Genomic DNA, 24,182 nt, shown 5'->3' with positions numbered 1-24,182 from the left:
CATATGATCTCACTCATATGTGGAATTCAAGAAAGGAAACAGATGAACATATGAGAAGGGGGAAAAGAAACAAAGGAGAGAAGTAAACAAGCCATTAGAGACTCTTAACTAGAGAGAACAAGCTAAGGGGTGATGGAGGGAGCTGGGTAGGGCATGGGCTACATGGTGATGGGTACTAAGGAGGGCACTTGTTATGATGAGCACCAGTTGTCCTATGTAAGTGAGGAATCACTGAATTCTACTCCAGAAACCAATATTGCACTGTATGTTACCTACCTAAAATATAAATTAAAAAATTTAAATTTTTTTTAAAAATCCAGATATCAAGTAAAACTAGGTACTATATGTTGGCTAACTGAACTTAACAAAAAATGTAAAAAAAATCCAAATTTTATAGAAAAACAGAATACCTGTTGATAGTAACAATTTTAACTATCACACTGTTCTTTCTTTTATTGAAAATCTTGACAACTTCTAACATTTAATAAACACTTACTATAAGCCAGCCACATTATTTTATGTTATTATTAAAAAGTTATTACATCAATTACCCTATAATATAGGCATATTTAGTACACTCATTTTTATATTTTTAGAAAAGTTAGTAGACTAGTGGTAGAAGCAGGATTTTTATCTAAGCAGGGTAACTCCCAAAGCCCCTCTTTCCATTCTTAGTGATTTGTCTCTCCTTTTTTCCTATTATTCTTGTCTGAAGAAATAATCTTTCCTTCTTTGTTAAGTAGATTCCTTCACCTATAGTGTTGATCCTATGCTCTCTTCTGGAACTTTGTCTAATTTGATATGAGTCACCTAACAACTTGAATCAGGCTTTCACTAATTCTTACCGACAAACGATTCCAATGACTGGTATCAGGCTCATTGTAAGAGCTGGTTAAATGAATGAATCGAATTCAATGTGTTTTTACCTACCAAATATGCAGTTGCATGATGTATTGCTATCCTGTGGCTGCTGTGACACGTGACTACAAACTGGTGGCTTAAAACAACAGAAATGTATTTTCTCACAGTTCTGGAGGCCATAAATCCCACGTAAGTATCATTGGGCTGAAATCAAGGCAAAAGTTAGTGAGACCACCCTCTCTTTGGAGGCTCCAGAGAATTACTTCCCTGCTTCTTCCAGCTTCCTGTGGCTTTTGTTGAGTTGTGGACACATCACTCTAAACTTCAAGGCCAGTATCATTAAAACCCTCTCTGCTCCATCTTAACATTGCTTTTTCCTCTGTGCATGTTACATCTCCCCCTGACACCCTTCTAAAGGGATACATGAGATTGCATTTAGGGTTCACTGGGATAATCTGGGGTAATTTCTCCATCTCAAAGTCCTTAACTTAATTATAACTACAAATAGGTTTTTTAATTTTATTATTATTAGTATCATGTAATGTAACATACATAGGTTCCAAAAATCAGATCATGGTTATCTTTTGTGGGGACATTTTTCAGCCTACCACATGTAACATATAAATGATTCTATCATTGATACATTTTAATGTAATGTATGAAAAAATAAAATAGTATAAACTATTTCTTTCAAATTTTGTGCTACATGTAACATTTCATTTATTAACCATGTTCAAGGCACTAAATTTGAAAAGGTTATAGGATTTTGTATTGAGAAATGCTTGAAGTTAAACACAATTTAGGGAGTAGTATAGCATGACTTACTCTATGATAAATGCCTAATTGTTGCATTTATGTCCCTGTTAAGTATAAACTATGGGACACTATTGTTTGTGGGAATGAGAAGACCTCAAGAGCCATTGGAATTGGCTCAACAGTCACCCTAGAGTAATATAATGTACTCTCTTTTGCTCAGTCACATCTGAGTCACATCAGATGCCTGCCCCATCTCTCTTCCTCCTCTCTGTCCCTTCCTTACTTCCATGCCTTTCCTTCCCAGAGAATGATCTGGGAGCCACATGTGGATATATTGGGTTTAAAATGACTGAATCAGTGCATCATAGGCAATTATAACAGAAGATCAAACGTACTAATGTGAAAGTTAACATTTTTGCTTTTAAAAATTTTTCTTGCTGCTATAGACTGATTCAGATTTTCATGGTAGCACTTCCATGTATCTTCCTTACCTTCAGCATGTGTTTGAAACTGACTACTCCTTGTGTTTGAGGAGAAAAAAAAAAAGTTTGGTTGTTGTTTCGTTGACTTGTCAACTACTCTTATCAGTTTCATTTACTGTCTGAAAGTCCATAGAAAAAAAACCAGAAAGCCTCCGTAAATGGATAAAGAAGAAATGGCAAATAAGAGGGAAACAATGTATAATGACTTATGGTTTGGGCTCAAGAATCTCGAGATTTGAGGCTAGCGGAGTTGCTGAAAACCAGAGTAGTTATGGGACTTCCTAAAAAGTGCAGGCTTCATAGACCAAGGGAAGCATCACTTTAAATGACTAAAATTTGAGTTCTCAGGACTTAAATTGGGTAGAGGTCCTCTCCAGTGAACACCTGACTGGTAACTGTTATCTCTCAACCCCACACTCTGGCTATCAGCCAGTTTATCACATCACCTGCTTCAAAGTGAGAAGTCCAGTTCTTTTCCACAAAAGTCATACCTTTCACTGTCCAGCAAGAGGGATGAACACCAGTTCACCAGAACCTTGCCTAGTACCCATCTGACTACTATAGTTATTGCCTTCCTATACTTCTCAGTATATGTGTAAGCCCCAAGGGACCACCGGACATCTAACAGAATTTTTGTCCCATTCTTAGAGATTTACAATGGAGCAAACTCAAGACTTTGAAGTCAGTATGAAATTTGTATCATTGTATAACTAGTGTCCCTATCACAATGCTGGCACGGACTCCGGGTAACATACACCAGAGAGGGTAGAGGTTTGAGTCATCTTATTTTCTGTGGTACTTGAGAAAGTTAGGATTCACAAAACACTAACATGCAAAGAGGCAGAAATATGTTTTTCACTAATTCACAGGTACTGAAACTAACGTCAGGATCTAAAAACATATTAAAATCGCTAATATTTTTCTCTAGAACCATAATCTTGGCACCTTCTTGTAGTTCTTTATTGAAAAGGTCCCTAAAATATTAACTTACCATGAAAATTAAACAATATAAAAATCATACCTAGGGGTGCCTGGGTGGCTCAGTCATTAAGCGTCTGCCTTTGGCTCGGGCCATGGTCCCAGGGTCCTGGGATCGAGCCCCGCATCGGGCTCCCTGCTCCGCGGGAAGCCTGCTTCTCCCTCTCCCACTCCCCCTGCTTGTGTTCCCTCTCTCGCTGTGTCTTTCTCTGTCAAATAAATAAAATCTTTAAAAAAAAAATCATACCTAGTCCCTGGCATGCCATTTCAATGCTCGGTAGCTATTTAAAAATTATATAATTACTACTATATAATCATAATTGTAGTGGTGCTCTCCAAGGGCATTTTCTTTTATTATTGTCATTTCTAAGCATGCCTATCAGTCTTTATCCTGCTAATTGCTGAGGCAGACCTCTAGATGATAAAATTGAAAAAAAAAGTTCAGAAAAAATAATTTACAAAATCTGTACATGTATCTTACAAAATCTGTACATGTTCATATACTAGAAGAAAACTTGGCTGTCAAGTTATTTGCTACTGTGAGCGGTTGAAAAATATGTGTATCCTGTCACTTCTTACTGTTTGGGACAATGAGGAGGGCCTACTCCTTTTCTATCCTTCAAAAACTTCAAAGACACAAACACCTGACATTAGAACCTATGGACTATGACATCAAGCCTGATCACTTAATTCTTTCATTTCTGTGAGTAGCTATATACCTCTATAACTTGATAAAATAGTTTTTGAAAACTCCACTGTGGAATATGTGAATCTGGGTAAGGAAGCTCTTTAAGTATTGAGTGTGTGTCTGTGTTAAGAGTTTTCAGGCTACTTCTGTTCTGACCTACTTGGCTTTCTGGAATCAGCATGATCAAATATTAGTAAAGGTAGAACACCACAACAATACCTCAAAGCCAAACGACCTCATTCATTTGCTGTTCTCTAAATGTGAGAATGCTTTTGGTGTATATTGAATGATGTTTAAAGTTGAGTTCTTTCCCTTTTAGCTTTGTTGTTCTTTTCTTATTGATTGTCATTAGATCATTCTAGTCATTCTATTAGTCAGAAATGGTTTTGTATATTTATAATCAACTCCTTTATGAGGAACTAGTTTCCTTGTGGCAACTTCTTATATTTAAGAAGCACAATGTCATATTTTGTGTGTATCCATTAAATTATTTACTGTTGTGGCTATCAATAAATAACCACAAGGGCACGTAGAAATATGTTTAGAATCCTCTGTGGTGCCTCTTACTACATCCATGCCCAGACATAAAAGTTAATGAAATATCTCCAGCTTAATAATAGCAAAACTACTGAGAATCAAGCCTTCAGGAATGTGGTTTGAGTAACCAAACCAACTAAAGACCTCTGACAATAAAAAATTCAGGTCGAGGAAAAAGGGATATAAAATGATTAAAAGAAGACTGCAGCAATAATTTGAACTACTCCCTTATGACCAACTGTATTAGCACATTATTCCTTTTTACCTTCCACCCTTGTCCTAATATTTTATATAAAGGGTAGTGACAGCTACTTTTGCAACTTAGTTTAAGGTTACAGAATATCTGTATGTGGATGTGAATACAATAGATGAGGAGGTAAGATTTTGGTGTGACCAGATGTATTAATCATGTTTCTAGCTTCTGTAAACTGGATGTTTTAACACCTGCCCTACATGCATGTGCCAGACAGGCCTTTTTATGGACAACCTGATAATACGCCCCCCGACTCCCTTGTGCCACCTCACTTTCTCAAGAGGGTCCTCCTCTTGGGGGTGCATTTTTCAAACACACACCAACCAATCCAGAGTGCACACTCCCAACTACTTTCCCTATTGGGTGTTCATACTCTCTGTCACTGAAATTGTTTTAATCATCCCAGGACCAGGTACCCAAAATTAGGGGCAGACTTTATGCCTCAGAGCCTGACACTAGCCGATTCTAAGCTTGCTTACCCTGTTTTGCCCAATTCCTCCCACGGAAATCACAGTAATGGCTCTTGCCCCATTTCTCCATTCCATTGCCCCATGACCAACCCGGGGGCTTCCCCATGCAGCCCCACCCTTAAGGCATGGAATTGCCTTTTCATCTTGAGAACTGTGAATAATAAACTATCTTTGCAATGGCAATAATCTCCTGATGTGTTCACTTTACTATACCTCATTTTTTCTACTGATACACTATATTTTAGAACATCCATGTTGGAAGATGGTCAGACATCTTTAGATTCATGAGATATGCCTGCGTCATGTAGTGAAGAAAATGCTACTGTCATTACTGTTTTGAGCATGGGTAGAAGGGAAAGAAAGAATACTGAGAATCCGGAGAAGTGGATGTCCTATCATTTATCTGTTCTCAGCCCATGTTTCCAGCTTTCTATGCTAATGTATCTTCAGGAAAGTCTTGCAAATTAACTTAAAAAAAATAGTTGTCTATTATCTATCTGACATCTTGTTTGGTGCTGGAGACAACTGATGAATTCAGATATAATTTATGTTTTGGTATACATTCTTTTTAATCAACAGTTGAAACAGTATGATTTAACCAAAGTCCCATAAAATGTGAATATTAAAGTCTAGTTTTTAAAATCGAAAGTGGGTAACTTATAAAATTAGTGGACTTTATTAAAAATTTATATTTATTAAATTAAAATTTATTAAAAACTTATAAAAATTTATTTTTTTATTTTTATTAAAATTTATAAATTGTATTTACAAAATAGTGGACTTTATAAAATAATGGTCTTCAGAAAATACTTTTAGGTAGTGAGCATGCAAGCAATACAAATATAATTCATTTATAAGTATTAACTCATTAATTCTCATAATGATTCTTTTATTCTTATATTGAGAAAACTGAGGTAAAGACACCTTATGTAATTTTCTCAAGATCACAAGCAAGTCTTTGAAAGTTAGGATTTGAACCCAGGCAATTTGACCTCAGATTTTACTCTCTCAGCAGAGTCTATAATATGTTGCATCTTACTTTCTTTAAAAAAAAAAATTATTTCTTAAAATATTTATAAACAATATACAGTTGCATTACTTCTTATCATGTCATCACATAACTCAACAGTAATTTTCAAAACTGCAAACAAAAATGCCAAAGGGACAGTATAAAGTACAGTTGAGCCTATTATAAAGACTATATTCACTTGTATTATTTTAATAATTTATCTAGCACTACAAAGGTTTTTTTTTTCCACAAAAGTACAGGATTTATTCTTTTATGGTCCTAGTAATTCTATTAATGATATTGTAACTATTTTTAAATATTTTTGAGCCCTTACTATAAAATAGTATTTGTACCAAAAATTTCCATAATGAAAATACTCATTGTATCTACTCATATAATAACTTCATGATATAATTTAAGTAATTCTCTTTTATTCATTTTCTCATTTTAATATGGATGTGATAGACTACTATATATATTTATACACACACACACACACACACACACACACAATGAGGCCTGGTCTTTCACCAGAGATATTTTGATGGGGATTGTTCTAAAGCACATTACAACCCACAAATCAAATGCACATGATTGAGATGTCCCAATGCTAAGTCCTAAGCCTAACTTTTCTCTTTCATCATAAACAAGATTTGAGAACTGAAGTGACCAGGAAATATACAGATAATGTGATTGAGTGAAGGTGCTCATGGAGAGAAAAAATAAACAGAGCTTATCTTTTAGGTAAAACAGATTCTCCAGTTGGGCAGGTTTTTCTAAATTGCTGGCCAATTTTTTAAACATTACATTGGCTAAATAAAACACATCTATAGACCCACCAGTTTGAGATCAGTGCTTTATATATTTTCTTTTGGTTATCTCAAGCACAGCCATTATTTCAATCATTTTCTACTTCTCAACTAAGTCCAGAGTTCTCTTCTGAATTACAGTCCTGTATATTCAACTACGTATTCAACTTCTTTTGTTGTCTTAGAGATATACAATACTCAACATGTCCCAAACAGAAACAATGTTCAACTCCATAAAATCAATTGGTTTCTTTTTTTTAAGATTTTTTTTATTTTTATTTATTTGACAGAGAGAGAGACAGCGAGAGCGGGAACACAGCAGGGGGAGTGAGAGAGGGAGAAGCAGGCTTCCCGCTGAGCAGGGAGCGCGATGCAGGGCTTGATCCCAGGACCCTGGGATCATGACCTGAGCCGAAGGCAGATGCTTAACTGACTGAGCCACCCAAGTGCCCCAAAATCAATTGGTTTCTAACTTGTACCAGTGATTAAACCTCTCGTGAATGCCATGAATCTGTTAAATATGATAATCTCTTTTTTCTTGTCATGAGAGGTCAAATACACTATGATGTGATGTTTGTTATTTTATATATATTACATAGACACACATACACACACACACACACATGTTCTGTCACATATTCCTGACTTAAAAGGCATCTGATACATTAGTAATAGATTACTTATTGCATATACATTGCTAGATATTCATAATGAATTATGTTTGTAATAAATATGAAGTTATCTTCTTTTTCCCCAATTAATGCTAATTGAAATGGGATTACATTTTCTCATATTTAGCATTCCTACTCCTCACTTCATTGTGTCTATGTTTGATAGAGTAATGCTCATTATTTTCCTTATAGAATAGAATTGGACGTTATTTTGTGATCTGTTATAAAAAAGGAGGCAATGTAATCCAATTAGTGCAAAAGGGCCAGTCTCTGGAGCTAGAGAGAGCTCATTCCAATGGAAAGTGGCAACATACTAACAAGTGTTTTAGTGACCAAAGATGATAAAATAACTAACATATTTAATTAACATAAATTGAAATCAATGTTACCAAATTTAATATAAACCAAATTCTCACATTTTAATTAGGTTATAGTAAGAAATATTTTTTTAAAAAGAATGGCACCTGACACTGATAAAAATTCTTTGAAAACTTTCCCATCGTAATTGCTAAATATGAAATTAAAACTTCCATGAGGCTAATTTATCAATATCACATTTTCATTTTTCTATGCTTTGACATATACTTCTTTCATTGGCATTTTTTCCCTTTAGAAACAAGCAGACATTCCCAGAAAGACTTGAATTCAAATATCCTTATTTAAGTTGCACTTACAATACTGAAAGTATAAACATAAATAATCAAATTCTATCATGATTAATTATGGAAATAAATAGTATTTTTATTAAATTTTAAATAAATTTTAAAATGGTTTCTACCTGGTCTATTAAAAGCTTCACCAAGTTGTGAGTCACAATATTTTTATGTCAAAATCACAATGCTGGGCCTCCAACCTGCTTTTTCACAGAACACCCTACTTTCCTGTAGCCTTTGCTTTGACAAATGCTTATGAGAATCCCAAGGGTATGATTTAGTCTTGGTCATCTTCAGCCAGGCCAGTAGTGAGGTCAAGAAAGAAATATGCCAATATGATTGTGATTATTTTCACTGGATTTTAGGTTTGTTGGTGATTATTATTTAGCATATATTCTTTTGCATATTTCTCAATCTTTTAAAACAGAATATAGTTTTCTAATATCAAGAGAAACAAAATGATGCTATTTTAAAAGTATTATTAAATATATACAGTAGGTGAATTATTGTTTTTGTATATGTATCTATTTCATAAATGTTGTTACATTTATATAATTTTAAGCCTTAGGACTTTGATTTTTTTGTACTTCTTTTCCTTTAAAATTCTGTTAGTTGACCTGAAATTAATGGTGCAAGAAAGGACAATCACATCACTGTATGACAGATATTTGGGTTCTGCAAGAATCTTGTTTGAATGGTTCTGCTTTTATTAAAAGGAAAAAGCTTAACTCTGACATTAATGAGAACTAATCATGTTAAATTTCTCAGCCTACTGAAGCTTAACACTGACCTGTTTTATCAAAAGGATAGCTGTAAACAGACATCTAGTCATGAATAACACTACTGGAATTCCATGCACTATTATCTCCCACTTAGGATGCGAAATTGGACATTAAGAAAATACTTACAAGGTTTTTAATCTTAAAAATTATTTTAAATGACATATAAGGAATGTGTTTTCTTATTTGATAAGACTACAAAAATAGTGTTATGTTCAATAACCACTTACATTCAGAGAAAAGTCTATTTATTTCTAGATTCATTATTTAACAGAGTATCATATTAAAAGTTGTAAAATATATTGTGCTTGTGAATATGTGTTTTCTGTCATAGAGTAATAAACTTGAAACCTGGACAAATTCAAGAATCAAAACCAAGATGTATATAGCAAAAATAAAGTGGAAATTAGCACAAGGGCTGCCAGAATGCATATTTTACAATAATATTCACTGATTTATTCCATTTAATCCAAACAATATGTATTCAGTGACTGCTATGTACAGTACCTGTGTTAGGGACTGTGGACACAAGCAAAGAAGAAAGACACAAAAATAGTTCCTACCTTCATGGAGCAAATTTTCTAGAGAGGGAAACTGCAAGAGAAAAACAATCCAAAGTACAGAAAATACACATACATCACCTGTAAAGTGTTATAGGTGATTAGACAGAAATAAACAGTGTGTATGAGCAGAAAATAAGGGGTTGTCTATCTCAGATAATCTGGTCAGTCACAGCTTCTTTGAGGATGTGATAAGCAGGCCAAAATCTCAAGAATGAGAAGAACTGAGGCTTATCAAAGTAGGGGGACAAGTACTCTAGGCCACATGAACAGCAGGCATTGAGAACCAGATGGAGTAAATAGCCCTATCTTCACATAAAGCAGAGACCTCTGGCAGTTTATGGCTCACGTGACTTTCTATGGTCTCCAAGCTAGGTGCAAGGTGACTGCTTTATCAATACGTGTGCTCTCTACACACCAGAGCTTCAGAATTTCATAATTCTGAAATATCTGAAAAACATTCAAAGTCTATTCCATTATCATTAGAAATATTAAAATGATATATTTGCAAAGAAGGACAGGGGATAACACTGAGGTTTTTAAAAATAAAACCAAGCTCTGCCTTCAGAATTTGCCAGCCAAGCTTCATATTCTCCCTCTCATGAAAGTTCAAAATCTGGCAAGTACCTTGAAGGGATTCCAGCCATGCACTTGGGTCCTGCTGCTTCCCCCAGCAGGACTCTGTTTTTTAAGCACTGTAGATTGCAGGACATTTCAGTCTAGCCTTCAGAAATTTTATCTTAACTCCCCAGACTTCCACCCACATAGTCCCAGAAGTCAGAAAATGTCCTGTGGAGAGAATTGGTCAAGCGGTGGATGTGCCTCCGTTTTCTGCTTTGTTATTCTAGCCCTGCATGTCAACTAAAAACTTACTGGTTTTCTCCTTCCCGCAGCAGAGTCAGCTTGAGCTAAGTCTGATCCGAAGCCTGTGCCCAGAATCAGCAAATATCCATAGGGGTCTAGAAAAGACCCCAGTTTATCAGCTCACCAAGGAAAAGTTATCTCCTCAGTGGAACTTCCGCTTACCTAGATTTTTTTTCTTCCATAGCTATCTCCTGCCTTTGAAAATGCACCTTTGGTAATGTATACAAATGTTCCTAGTTTTTTTCAGCAGGAATAATGGCCTGCTGCTACTTATTAGAGGCCACCTAGAAACCAAAGTCTTCAGTACTTCAGTTTTAATTTGTGATTTTGAAGTGGGAGGCTGAGATTCCATAGTTTTACACTTGATCGTCCTATAATAATGGCTCTCAAAACATAATTTGGTAGCCAATGTTGGTATTCTGTAATTGTCACTTAGTTCTGTTCCAATTAATCTCTTAAGAACTGGGCAAAGGACCAAGTTATATTTAGGTTTACACACTCTCCTACAATGAAATGGACTTGAAACAAAACTCCATTTATCATCTGTTCTCCATAAAGCATTATTCTCCCTTTTGGCATTTTTATTCAATAGGGATTTGTGATAGCTCAGGACCAGTGTCCCTTAATCTGAGAAATGACTAAGCATTTTACTTTCCCTGATGCATCATTACTCTGTTTAATGTCTATGAGCTCTTTTAGGGGAGATGAAGAGGAAAATATGCACTGTGTACTTCATATGTTATAATAGGTCTCCCTCAATGTATCAGCCTTACCCTCAATGAAGAGACTCTAATTCTTTGAACTGACTCAAGTCTGAAAATTAGTCAGAGACCATAACTACAAGTGGGTCAGTTCAGCCTCTGTTGGTCATATTAGATACATGTTTATTATCATTATTGTTTTGTTACTGTTGATGATTATGATGCTTCACTTACATAGTCTAAGCAAGGCCTTTAGTTTATGACCCACCTTTTTGTTCTGGGAGACCTCATTTCAACTAATTATACTTAACAACTAAGATGTGTACTGGTCAACCCATTCAGATTGCCAGGCTTAATAGAAAGTCACGGCAGAAGAGCTATCAGCTTGTTCTTGCCCTGGAAGACAAAAGGCAAGTGTAATCATCATTAAACAGAGTGAGTGCTATGTCAGGCTGTAGATGTTGGGGGGCAGAGGAGGGAACATGGAGCATATAAGTTTATAGAGTAAGCAGAATCTCTATTTTTTTTTTCTCAAACTTGGGTGTTTTCTCAAACATTCTGTTTCTGTGCAAACTGGAAGATCCAAACAGATAGTCAATTTCCATTATTACTCCCATATTAGTTCTGTCACCTGTCCTTGGGAAAGCAAGAGGGTATAACTGAAGAGTAACACAGAAGCCTGAGGTCACATCTCTTTCAGATTGTGTGTACTCTGTTGTCCAGTCACAAGGACAGCAGTCCTTCATTGGAAAGTAAGAGAAGAGAGGCAGATAAAGATGTTTCAAATCTGTCATGACTCTGCCTTCAAGGGAAAGTGGAAGGATTCTTTGTAGGTAAGTGGTAGAAGATAAAGAGACAATTAAACAAGGGTAAGAGAATAATTACCAAAAATGTGAATGGGAAAGAGACTATTAGCAAAAATAAGACAATCCATATCTTCACTGACCTTCCTCAAAAGAGTGCCCAAGGGGGAAACTGGTTCTGAGCTAAGGTTTATAACTGTGAGTAAATCTGTTTTAAAATCTGTGCTATGTTTATCTCCTTGAAGCCAGGCAGCACTGACCTTGAAATTCTTCTATTTGTGCATACGTATTAGGAACAAATTGACTTAAAATTAGTGTTCAAAGGTTAAAGAGTTTACGTAAGTGAGAACATAATATTTCCACTGGTAAATTGGTATATTATTTATGATGCTTTAGATTATAATGGGTTTGTGTGTTTGAAGCCTTGTTTGCATTTTTTTAAACTAAGTTTTATTACTTTCAAAGCAGTCCATAATTTCTTAGTGAAATAATATTAAAATAGACTTATAGCAATTAAACAATTACAATAAACGTAATGATATTATTGTTGCAGGTTACATTGTATTTCCCAATTATGCATGCTTTCATGCATCCACACCCTTTACCATATGAGCTGTTTTCACCAAAGGGATGTTATCAGATGTGATGCAAGGGGAGCTTTACTCGGGTGTGCCTGAATAAACGGGTTTGGACCCTAGCATTGCTGCCATTCACATGAAAAGAGCTTCTCTCAAGTAGCTAAGAACCCTTTTAGCTTCAGCCTCAGAATGAATACCTGTGAGGCCTACCTGAGTCCAGTCCATAGTGATGAGCTAAGTCCATCCAGACCCACAGTTGAGAGGTTCATTTTGCCAAGCCTGGCCTCAATTACCTGATTCACAAAGAACTGGGGACCTGTAAATATGGGAAGAAATTCTTATTGTTATTATAGGTTACTGAGGTTTGGAATGGATTGTTATTGAACATTATTTACTTAATAACCTGGCAAATCAAGATATTGGCATCTAGAAGTTCAGTGTTGCCAAAACCAAAACATAAAAACGTGGCATGGGCTTTGGGATTGCATAGCATGAGCTGAGTAAACCATTATAGGGGCTTGAATTAAAAAGAATGATATCTTGCCATTTGCAATGACATGGATGGAGCTAGAGTGTATTATGCTAAGCAAAATAACTCAGTCTGAGAAGGACAAATACCCTAGGATTTCACTCACATGTGGAATTTAGAAACAAAACAGATGAACATAGGGGTAAAAAGAGAAAGGCAAACCACGAAATAGACTCTTAACTACAGAGAACAAACTGAGGGTTGCTGGAGGGGAAGTGGGAGGTGTTACATGGGTAATGGGTATTAAGCAGGGCACTTGTTAAGATGAGCACTGGGTATTGTATGTAAGTGATGAATCATTAAATTCTACTCCTGAAACCAATATTACACTATATGTTAACCAACTAGAATTTAAATAAAAACTTGAAACAAAAATTAATTTTAAAAACTTATCATAGGGGCTTGAAAAAAAGAGAGCAGGCACATGCACAAGTAGAATTAAAGAAGGACTGTGGTGGGCGTGCCTGGGTGGCTCAGTCATCAAGCATCTGCCTTCGGCTCAGGTCATGATCCCGGGGTCCTGGGATCGAGCCCCGCATCGGGCTCCCTGCTCCGCGGGAAGCCTGCTTCTCCCTCTCCCACTCCCGCTGCTTGTGTTCCCTCTCTCGCTAACTCTCTCTCTGTCAAAAAATAAATAAAATCTTAAAAAAGAAGAAGAAGAAGAAGAAGAAGAAGAAGAAGAAGAAGAAGAAGAAGGAGAAAGGAGGAGGAGGAGGAGGAGGAGAACTGTGGAGAACCTAGAAATGCTGGCTTTGAAAACAAAACTTTCTAATCTTTGATCTCTCCAGACAGCAATAATTCAAAAGTTAAAATACAGCCTTGGAACAAAGCCTGAAAAACTATGCAGCCCTCAAATGCTTCTTGTAGGTGTAAATACACAAAACTAAGGGCTTGGGAGCCTCACCATTTACTAAGACTTTTTTTTAAGACTTCTAAAATAAGTAAGGCAACACCTCTTAGATAATTATACCTGAATTAACAGACTCTTAATAAAGTAAAACACATGGTCTCACAAAAGTGTGATAAGAATAATACCTTTAAAAGATTTGTGAGTAGGGGCACCTGGGTGGCTCAGTCGGTTAAGCATCTGACTTCGACTCAGGTCATAATCTCATGGTCCTGGGATCAAGCCCTGCGTTGGTCTCCCCACTCAGTGGGGAGTCTGTTTGTCCTTTTGCCCCTCCTCCTGCTTGTGCTCTCTCTTTCTCTCTCTCTCATATTGTTTAGAAAACAATAAAATAAAAGATATGTGGGTGAGGCTGTTGGCTCTATAACTGACTGTAATTTAATACATTTTTTTAAAAAAACACAGGTTTGGGTATTTACCCCAAAGATACAAATGTAGGGACCTGAAGGGGTACGTGCACCCCAATGTTTATAGCAGCAATGTCCACAATAGCCAAACTGTGGAAAGAGCCAAGATGCCCATCGACAGATGAATGGATAAAGAAGATGTGGTGTATATACACAATGGAATATTATGCAGCCATCAAAAGGAATGAGATCTTGCCATTTGCAACGACGTGGATGGACCTGGAGGGTGTTAGGCTGAGTGAAATAAGTCAATCAGAGAAAGACATGTATCATATGACCTCACTGATATGAGGAATTCTTAATCTCAGGAACAAACTGAGTGTTACTGGAGTGGTGGGGGGTGGGAGGGATGGGGTGGCTGGGTGATAGACATTGGGGAGGGTATGTGCTACGGTGAGCGCTGTGAATTGTGTAAGTCTGTTGAATCACAGATCTGTACTTCTGAAACAAATAATGCAACATATTTTAAGAAAAAAGAAAAAGAAGATAGCAGGAGAGGAAGAACGAAGGGGAGTAAGTCAGAGGGGGAGACGAACCAGGAGAGATGATGGACTCTGAAAAACAAACTGAGGGTTCTAGAGGGGAGGAGCGTAGGGGGATGGGTTAGCCTGGTGATGGGTATTAAAGAGGGCACATTCTGCACGGAGCACTGGGTGTTATGAACAAACAATGAATCATGGAACACTACATCAAAAACAAATGATGTAACATATGGTGATTAACATAACAAAAAAATTAAAAAAAAACCACAGTTTTAAAATTCTCAAGTATTTATTTAAATTCCAGTTAGTTAACATATATGGTAAAATTGGATTCAGGTAAAGAATTTAGTGATTCATCACTTACATATACACCCAGTGCTCATCACAAGTGCCCTCCTTAACACCCATCACCCATTTAGACATATTTTGAGATGTCTATGTTTGCAAGCATGTTGCCAGTCTGTTCAAGATGTTAAACAAACAAACAAAAAACTCTAGTCCTCCACTTACTATAGGAAGAGAATAAACAGAAAATGCCAAAGTGACAACAGCTTCTGCCAGAAAGTAGAACCAGGGTCTGATCAAGAAAATTGTATGTATCAAGACTGGAACATGATAGTGTTTGCCTAGCAGGATTTCAGAATTCCTGGGCATCAGAGGCTCCCATAAGTCTCTTATTTCTTCTCTGATCAAATGAGAGTATTTTTTACACAGACCCTGTTCCTGTTCCACAATCACACTGGGTGTGATGGAGAATAATTTGTTTTTTAGTTAATAGGTCTCCATATAAAAATAAATGATTCCAGACCTAATGCAGATTTTGAAATCCTGATCAACAATTAGTAAATTTGGGGGATTAAGTGGATAAATTGTGTGTGTGGAAGGATCATAAATAACTAACTAAGGGAGTAGACAGCGGCAGATTTAATTATTTTTTTGCAATTCTTAACCCCTCCCTGAATCAATGTCTCATGCCATGTGACCTACTTTGGCCTACTGGATATTAATTATAGAGTAAGGGGTTCATATGCTTACATAAATGGGCTTTATCTCATGTACTATTACCTCTCCTTTAGCTAATATTAATATATGCCATTTGAACTAGCTAAACTTGTAGAAGAAGCCAAGTCCTACAGACCAATGGTCTGAAAAAGAACTTCACATTTGAACCCTGCTTAAATATACTGACCTGAAGATGCATTCAGAACCATGAACATAAGAACATATGCTGATTAATATTTGCCTCTTTGTTTTGGAGAGTATTTTATGCAGCATTATTGCAAAATAGCTCAGTGATACTGTTACAAGATATAAAATTTGTATTGGAGGCATAATTAATTTTTAGAGAAAAATGAATTTTCTTGACTTAAACTAATATAGAAAAAAGAAGACACTTTTATTCATGTTAATAGAACCAAACATAATAATCAAAATGTTTTTCCCCAGTACTCAACACGTTGAAAAACTTCCCTCCCTTTTGGGTTCTTTCAGAAAATTAGCTTTAGGCCTTGGATGGGAAGGAGAACCCATCTTTTCATAAGTATAATTTGCCTTTTGGTATGTTCTATATTCAAACTTTTTAAAGTATAAGTTTAATAATGGAAGTATATAAACTTTATAACATAAAATTGAGGAAATTAATACATCTTAGTTCTTTGATTTCCTTACCTGATACTACAATTTGAAATGAAATCTTTTTTGGTATAATAGGTAATTGTAGGAAGTTTCAATTTTTTAAAAGATTTATTTATTTATTATTAGAGAGAGAATGAGAGAGAGAGAGAGAGATAGCACGAGCACTCACACGACTGGGAGGAGGAGCAGAGGGAGAGCATCTTCAAGCAGACTCCCCACTGAGTGGAGAGCCCAACAAAGGGCTCGATCTCACGACCCATGAGATCATGACTGGAGTTGAACCAAGAGTCGATGCTCAAACAACTGAGCCACTCAGGTGCCCTGGATGTTTCAGTTTTTTAAACTGGCTTTGTATTCTAAATTTCATGTCCTTGACATTACCTCAGAGAGCACATCATCATCATCATCACCATCATCATCATTGTTGTATTTCTCTTACAATTTTCTATAACTGTATTACATGTTTTCTATATCCATGTGTTCTGTACCAAACATGAAGGGTGTTTACTTCTATGGTTTGGGGATTATCTAAACATAATGCAGTATGAAATTGAAAATGGTAAAACCTATAATCCAACTGTACTTTTATGTTCCAAGGGTTTGCTCTTTAAAAGCAAATACTATCAATACTATATAAGTTACATTAGATTTTAATTCTCTAAATACTCTTGGGATAATTTTTGAAATTGTAGTATTTGACCTATTTCTCTCCTAATTTTCGTATGACACTAGTGTTATTTTATGATAGTTCTGACTAATTTTAGAGAATTACAACTGTACAACATAGCCTTAAATATTAGGTATATTCATAGGGCCTCAGAAGTGCCTAGAAAAAGAAATAACCAATGACATTAACAAAAATAAAAGAAAAAACATAAAATATATTCCAACTTTTCAGTCTTAAAAAACAGAACTGAAAAATAATCTTTTAGCACACTCTCATTCTTTATTATGTTTTATTAAGTATAATAGGATTTTTGCTGTCAATATTGTTGAGGAAGTAATGGGTTGTTTGGTGCATAGTGTTTTGCAGTCCGAGAGCTGCTGATTCTATCCTAACAATGTATAGTAATACGTTCCTCTGTGTTCTCTATTTCCTATAACTTATAATAATATCTACAGAGCATTAGATTCCGGCTATATATTTTGGGGAAGAGTACTTCATAGGGAAGTTAATTATCTTTCATCAGGGAGGAATTTGGATGGATGCCATTGTTTTTTCTATGGTTAGTAGCCACTAATAGCTGATGCCGAGATTCATTAAAATATTAATAGTTGCAAAATGGTGGTATTTTAATCTTGTTCTATTATTTTTATTTTTTCAAAGATTTTATTTATTTGTCAGAGAGAGAGAGAGAGGTTGAGACTGAGCAAGCAAGGGGGAGCAGCAGGCAGAGGGAGATGCAGGCTCCCAGCTGAGCAGGGAAGCCCAATGCGGCACTTGATCCCAGGACCCTGGGATCACAATCCGAGCTGAAGGCAGGTGCTTAACGAACTGAGCCACCCAGGTATCTCGTATTCTTTACATCTTAAAGAGAAATTTTTCCAAAAAAATTAAAAAGTATATTTCATACTTGGTAACAATAATTAGGAAACACAGGATAAATGATTCAAACTTCTATTTATTTTACCAGTTTTAAAAATGATGAGTTTATTCACTACCATTAGGTTTGTATCTCTTTGTTATGAATGCATAGATTTAAATAAGTTTGAAGTGTTTCAATCAATTGCAATAGTTATCCTTCATGGCGCTCACATTGTCCTATTTTTGGCCTTTTCAAGTTGGATTCTCAATTTGACACAATCCTAGTAGAATTTGTAGTATTTCATTTACTTTCTATCTAATTTGAAAAGATATCACAAGTTCCTCTTGTATGTTTCATAACTGTTGAAACTAAACGACTCCATGGAATCATGGTACTATTCTACTTGTATGTGTTTAGTTTTTTCATAACCAAATGTTTAAAAAGTGAACAAGAAGTAAAAACTGGACAAAATATTTGGAAACAATTATCTGAAGAAGTTTGGCTTTTAAAAGTATAGAGAAATTTTTGATTTAAGCTCTGACATATAAAAATTTTACAAGTTGTCACTCTCATTCTTATAAGAAAAAAGGTGAAAAATGGAAAATCAATGACTTAGCATGGATCATCCAAGACTGAAGTTGTGGAGAAAATCAGCACATTGAAGTCTGGATAGACAGACAAATACAGAAAGTCACAACTGAGATCTTATCTGAAGCCCAGTCCACTGGAGCCATAAATTGATAAGTACATTTAATGGTAATTCTGATGAAATACTGGAAGGTTAGTATAGACTTGCCTGAAAGTGAGAAATTCCTGGAAACTGAAGTTTTGTGGGGAGAGACAACTTTCCTGGGTTTTACCTCCAGGAACCCATACCCCAAGCTGTCATGGTGGAGAGCCAAGAAGGATCCTCTCATGATTTTGGCAAGGGTAGGGGAAGGAAGACATTGTGAAATACACTCAGATATCGAAGACCTAGTATACAGGAAAAAGACTACTAGAACCTTCTCTCACCAAACAAAATGGCATTTCTCCCACTCCAGATCTCTTCCTGTCTGACCTAAGGGAGAAAAAATTCTAAGACACACTTGTGAAAGTCAAAGCCCATGGACATAGGCCCACTAAAAGATTTAATCATATGATGGTGAAATGCTTCCCCTCCCTTACACCTAACAACTGTACCAACAAGACTTCAGTATAGCAGCAGAGGACTGCAGCTGAAAGAGCAGGAAGATGCATACTCTATCTGATGAGGAGTTAAGGAACCCCAAAGATAGCAGAGAAAACAAAACAACATCAATACAGGAATTTGAATCTTCTGGCATCTACAACTACAATATTAAACCCAACCCAATTCCCATAGAGATTAATATAAAACCTCACACTAAAGCCTATTTAAGTCAGGTGGTAATACCTGATACATCATGTTACGTTTTCAACATAATTTTAAATCATGGTAGAAGGAAAAAAAAAAGTCTGAAGATGCAAGGAAAGCATCAGAATCAGACCCAAATATGTAGGGATATGGGAATTATCAGCTCAGGAATTTAAAACAACTATGATTAATAGGCTAAGAGCTCTATTGGAAAAAGTAGATAACATGCAAGAATAGATAGGTAATGTAAGCAGAGATATGGAAACTCTAAGAGAATCAAAAAGAAATGCTGGAAATTAAAAACACTGTAACAAATGAAGAATGTCTTTGATGGGGTTATAAGATGACTGGAAATGGGTAAGTATGTTTGAAGATGGATCAACTTCCCCAACTGAAATTGAAATAAAATAATGATGATGATGATATGGTAACGATAATAAGTCACCCAAGACTTGAAAGACAATGTCAAAAGATGTAACATGCATAATAGGAATGCAAGAAGAAGAAGACAGAGAGGAAGAAATACTGGAAGCTGAGAACTCTCCAAAATTGATGACAGAAATCAAATGACAGATTTCAGAATCTCAGAACAACACGTAGGATAAATTACAAAAAAGTCTGCACCAAGCCATATCATATAAAAACCTCAGAAGCTAAAGACAATGAGAAAATCTTGAAATAATTCAGAGGAAAAAAACCCCACCTACTTATAGTGGAATAAGGATAAGAATCTGAGAAAACTTTTTGGCAGAAATTATGTAAACACAAAGAGTGTGAAGTGAAATATTTAAACTGTTAAAATTAAAAACAAAACAAAACCCTCACTAACCTAGAATTTCTTAACCAGGCAAAATATACTTCAAAAACAAAACAAAACAAAAAAACAAAAAATAAAAACAAGCAGAAGAAATTCTCTTTCAGACAAACAAAAAATAAGGGAACTCATTACCATCAAACATGCTCCGTAAGAAATGTTTTAAACAGTTCTTCAGTCAAGAAAGAAAATTATATTGGTTAGTGCAGTGAATTGAATAGTCTCCCCCAAAAAGGTATGTCCAAATCCTAAACCCCAGTACACGTGAATGTGACCTTATTTGTAAACAGAGTCTTCGCTTATGTTATTAAGTTAAGAATGTTGAGATGAGATCACTGTGGATTAAGTGTAGGACCCAGGCATCTACAAGCCAAAGAAAACCAAGACTTGCTGGCTGCCACTACATTCCAGGACACAGGCATTGGGCAGATTGTTCCTCCAACTATGCTGATGGAATCAGCCCTGCTGACACCTTGATTTTGAACTTTTGGCTTCCAAAACTATGAGAGAATAAATTTCTGTTGTTTTAAGCCACCAAGTTTGTGGTAATTTATTATGGTTGTTCTAGGAAATTGATATACATTCTGGTACTAAAAAGTAGAGTGCTACTGTATCAAATACCTTCAAATTTGGATATGGCTTTGGAATTGGACAATGTGTAAAGGCTGGAAGAATTTAGATGGACATGAGAGAAAAAGCCTCAACTGTCCTGAAGAGGTGATGGGTAGAAATATGGCTGTTAAAGGTGACTGGTAAGAGTTCAGAAGGAAGTAAGGAACGTGTTATTCAAGACAAGGGGAATGGCAGCCCTTGTTAGAAAATGGCAGTAAGCTTGGCTGAATTTATTCTACTGTTGAGTGGAAAGCAGAATTTGTAATAAATAAATGCAATTAGCTGAGGAGATTGCCAAGCAAAATCTTAAAGTGGCAACCTGGTTTCTCCTTGCTGCTTATAGTAAAATGTGAGAGGAAAGATAAACTGCTAAGCAAAAAGAAACAAACATTTGTTGATTTGGGAAATTCTTAGTCTAACCAGATTTAAGGAAGCTTAAATTAGGAAATTCAATCTTGGAAAACCATGCTCTGGAGAGAGGGCCAAGGGTGTGGCTCGAAAATCTTTTACTGAAAAGATTAGCTGTGTGATGCATGGATCTAGTCAACCATCTCAGCAGAAGCCAGAATTAAAGATGAGTTTATCCAGGAAGGAGATACAGAAAACTTTTATATAATGTTGTGGGCTTTTATGACTTACAGAAGACAGATAAGGTGTTCTGGAAATGTTACACATCAGAAACACTGCCAGAAAGGGACAGATCTTAGACAAAATGAAAGAAGGTTTTTGGACTCCAAAATTTTGACTTCTTCTCTGTGAAAGACAGTTAAGAGAATGAAAATCACAAGCCACAGACTGAGAGAAGGTATTTTTAAAACACATATTTGATGAAGGACTTATCTCCAAAATGTACAAAAAAAGTCTTAAGAGTAAAAAATAAAACAAACAACCCATTATAATGGAAAAAATGTTAGAACAGACACCTCACCAAAGAAAATATACAGATGTCAAATAAATATCAAATAGTAGTCAACATCATTTTTCATTGGGGAATTTAAAATTAAAACAGTAAAATACCACTGCATGTCTATTAAAAAGGCTAAGATTAAAAAACAAAACAAAAACAAAAACCCTGATAATACCAATTGCTAGCAAGAACGCAGAACAACAGAAACTATCATTCATTGCTGATGGAAGTGCAAAAAAGATACAGACATTTTGGAAGACCTGGTGGTAGCTTCTTACAAAGGTAAACATAGTTTTGCCATATGATCTAGCAATCACATTCCTAGGTATTTATCTAATTATTGCAGAAATCTTAATGTCCGCACAAAAATCTGTGCAGAAATGTTTATAGCAACTTTATTCATCATTGCCCAAACTGGAAGCAACCAACATGCCCTTCAATAGTGAATAAATAAACTGTGGTATATCTATACAATGGAATATTATCCAGCGATAAAAAGAAATGAGCCATTGGGTGCCTGGGTCGCTCAGTCATTAAGTGTCTGCCTTCGGCTCAGGTTATGATCCCAGGGTCCTGGGACCAAGCCCCGCATCGGGCTCCCTGCTCGGCGGGAAGCCTGCTTCTGCCTCTCCCACTCCCCTTGCTTGTGTTCCCTCTCTCACTGTGTCTCTCTGTCAAATAAATAAATAAACTCTTTAAAAAAAAAAGAAATGAGCCATCAAGTCACATAATGACATGCATGAATATTAAATGCATTTTTGAGATGAAAAAAATGTGAAAATACTAAATACTGCATGATTCCAATTATATGACATCCAGGAAAAGGCAAAACTATAGACATGGTAAAAAGGTCAGTGGTTACCAGGGTTGTGGGTAGAAGAGAATGATGAGTAGGTGACATACCAAGATTTTTAGGGTGTTGAAACTATTCTGAATAGTATTATAGCTACATAACATTATGCATTTTTCAAAACCTATGTAACTTTATAGTACAAATAGAAGAAAGAACTGGGATTTTATTTTTTGTTTTGAAAAAAAAAAAAAAAAAACCCAAGCAAAACAAACAACAACAAAACCTGTACATAAACATCATACTCTGGTTGACAAATCTGTTCCACAGAAGGGTCTGGGATAACAATTCTGAATATACATATTAGAATTAAACAATTAAGTAGATAAATGGTGATGATGTGAGCCAAGTTTCTTATTTTTGGAGAAATTTGCAGATAAGCAAAAGTGGAAGGTTAGAATTATCCATGAGATAACATTAGAACTGGTAATATTAGTATGAACTCATGTTTAGCACTAAATAGATACAAAAGTTAACATGTCTGTGGATGTGTGTGCATGCACATGTTTACACAGGTTACTATACATCCAACTATTTTCTTCCTCTTTCAGCTGAAATCATCTAGCAGTAATGACATCTCAGTGTCTTGGTTCCTAATAGAATTTTCCAATAAAATAAACCAGGGAATTTTTGGAAAATGGCTGATTCGAGTACTAAGGAAGGAAATCCATAAAATGAGTCTAGAGCATTCTATAGTGCTAGAAAGTAAGAAGTGCCCACAGAGGGGAAAAAGGAAAATAATGGAAGAGAAAAGAAGAGAAAAAAAGACCAAGTTGGGGTTATATCAAAGGGGTACAGGAGTCAACTGGAAGAAATGCTAATGGCAAAGCTGGAAGCATTTAAATAATAAAATAAATGAAGCAGGATTGGATTCTAACCCAATGTATAAAATAGATATCTATGAGTACATACTGATCTCAGATATCTATGTAGAATTCAAAAAATCAGAATTAATCAGATATTTCAAAAAATGAAGTAACTTGAGAATAGTTATGTATACAGTGATGATTACACAATTTATATATCCTAACTAGACCTCTCATTTGGAACATCACTATCTCCACTACTAGACAACTTTAATCCACTTACCCAGCCCAGAATGCTCATATGCTCCCTGTTGCTCAAGCTAAAATACTTGAAGATATCATTTATTTTTCATTTTATTATATTGTACGTTCAATATATCTGCAAATTTTATTGCTTGTAGCTTCAAATAAAGTCAGAATATCACCAATTTTTTAAATCAACGCCACTGATATTACAATGCTAGAAATCAGCATCTTCTTGGATTATCCTAAAACCTCTTAACTGGTCTCCTAGAATATGTTCCAGTCCTCTTTCATTTGTTCTTAACAAGGAGCAGAATGATCTTTTTATAGTTATATAGAAGTTCATTTCCTACTCAAAACCATCAAATGCCATAACTTTATAATGAAATTTGATATCCAATGGTATAATTTCATCTTTGTTCTTCTTCAACATTTCCTTAACTATTTTTGGCCATTTGCATTTCAATATATATTTTAGAAAGATCTTGTCAATTTTCATTATATATCAAATTTTATATGATCATCATAAAGGTGGCACTTTAGCAATTTTCAATAGTTGTTTACAGAATTTTGTTGGAATTCATAAGGTCTTATTTATTTCAGACTTGGCTTTAAAGAATATCATTATGCAGTTCCA

General features: G+C 35.5%; 1 protein-coding gene across 1 annotated transcript in view; it reads right to left on the bottom strand.

The window, feature by feature from the left end:
* MGAT4C (MGAT4 family member C) overlaps positions 1-24,182 on the bottom strand; it is a 1,003,641-nt gene that overhangs the window by 859,494 nt on the left and 119,965 nt on the right. The window contains exons 3-4 of the mRNA XM_073900560.1: positions 12,663-12,768; positions 9,510-9,540 (exon numbers count right to left, since the gene is read on the bottom strand). The gene's annotated coding sequence lies outside the window, so the exon portion shown is untranslated. The remainder of the gene's footprint in view (positions 1-9,509; positions 9,541-12,662; positions 12,769-24,182) is intronic.

Source organism: Callorhinus ursinus, unplaced genomic scaffold (assembly GCF_003265705.2).
Source record: "Callorhinus ursinus isolate GAN/ISIS: 27379988/994484 unplaced genomic scaffold, GSC_fseal_2.0 scaffold14, whole genome shotgun sequence".
NCBI lineage: Eukaryota > Metazoa > Chordata > Mammalia > Carnivora > Otariidae > Callorhinus > Callorhinus ursinus.
Note: the sequence above shows the minus strand (reverse complement) of the source record. Positions and strands in the feature narration are given on the sequence as shown.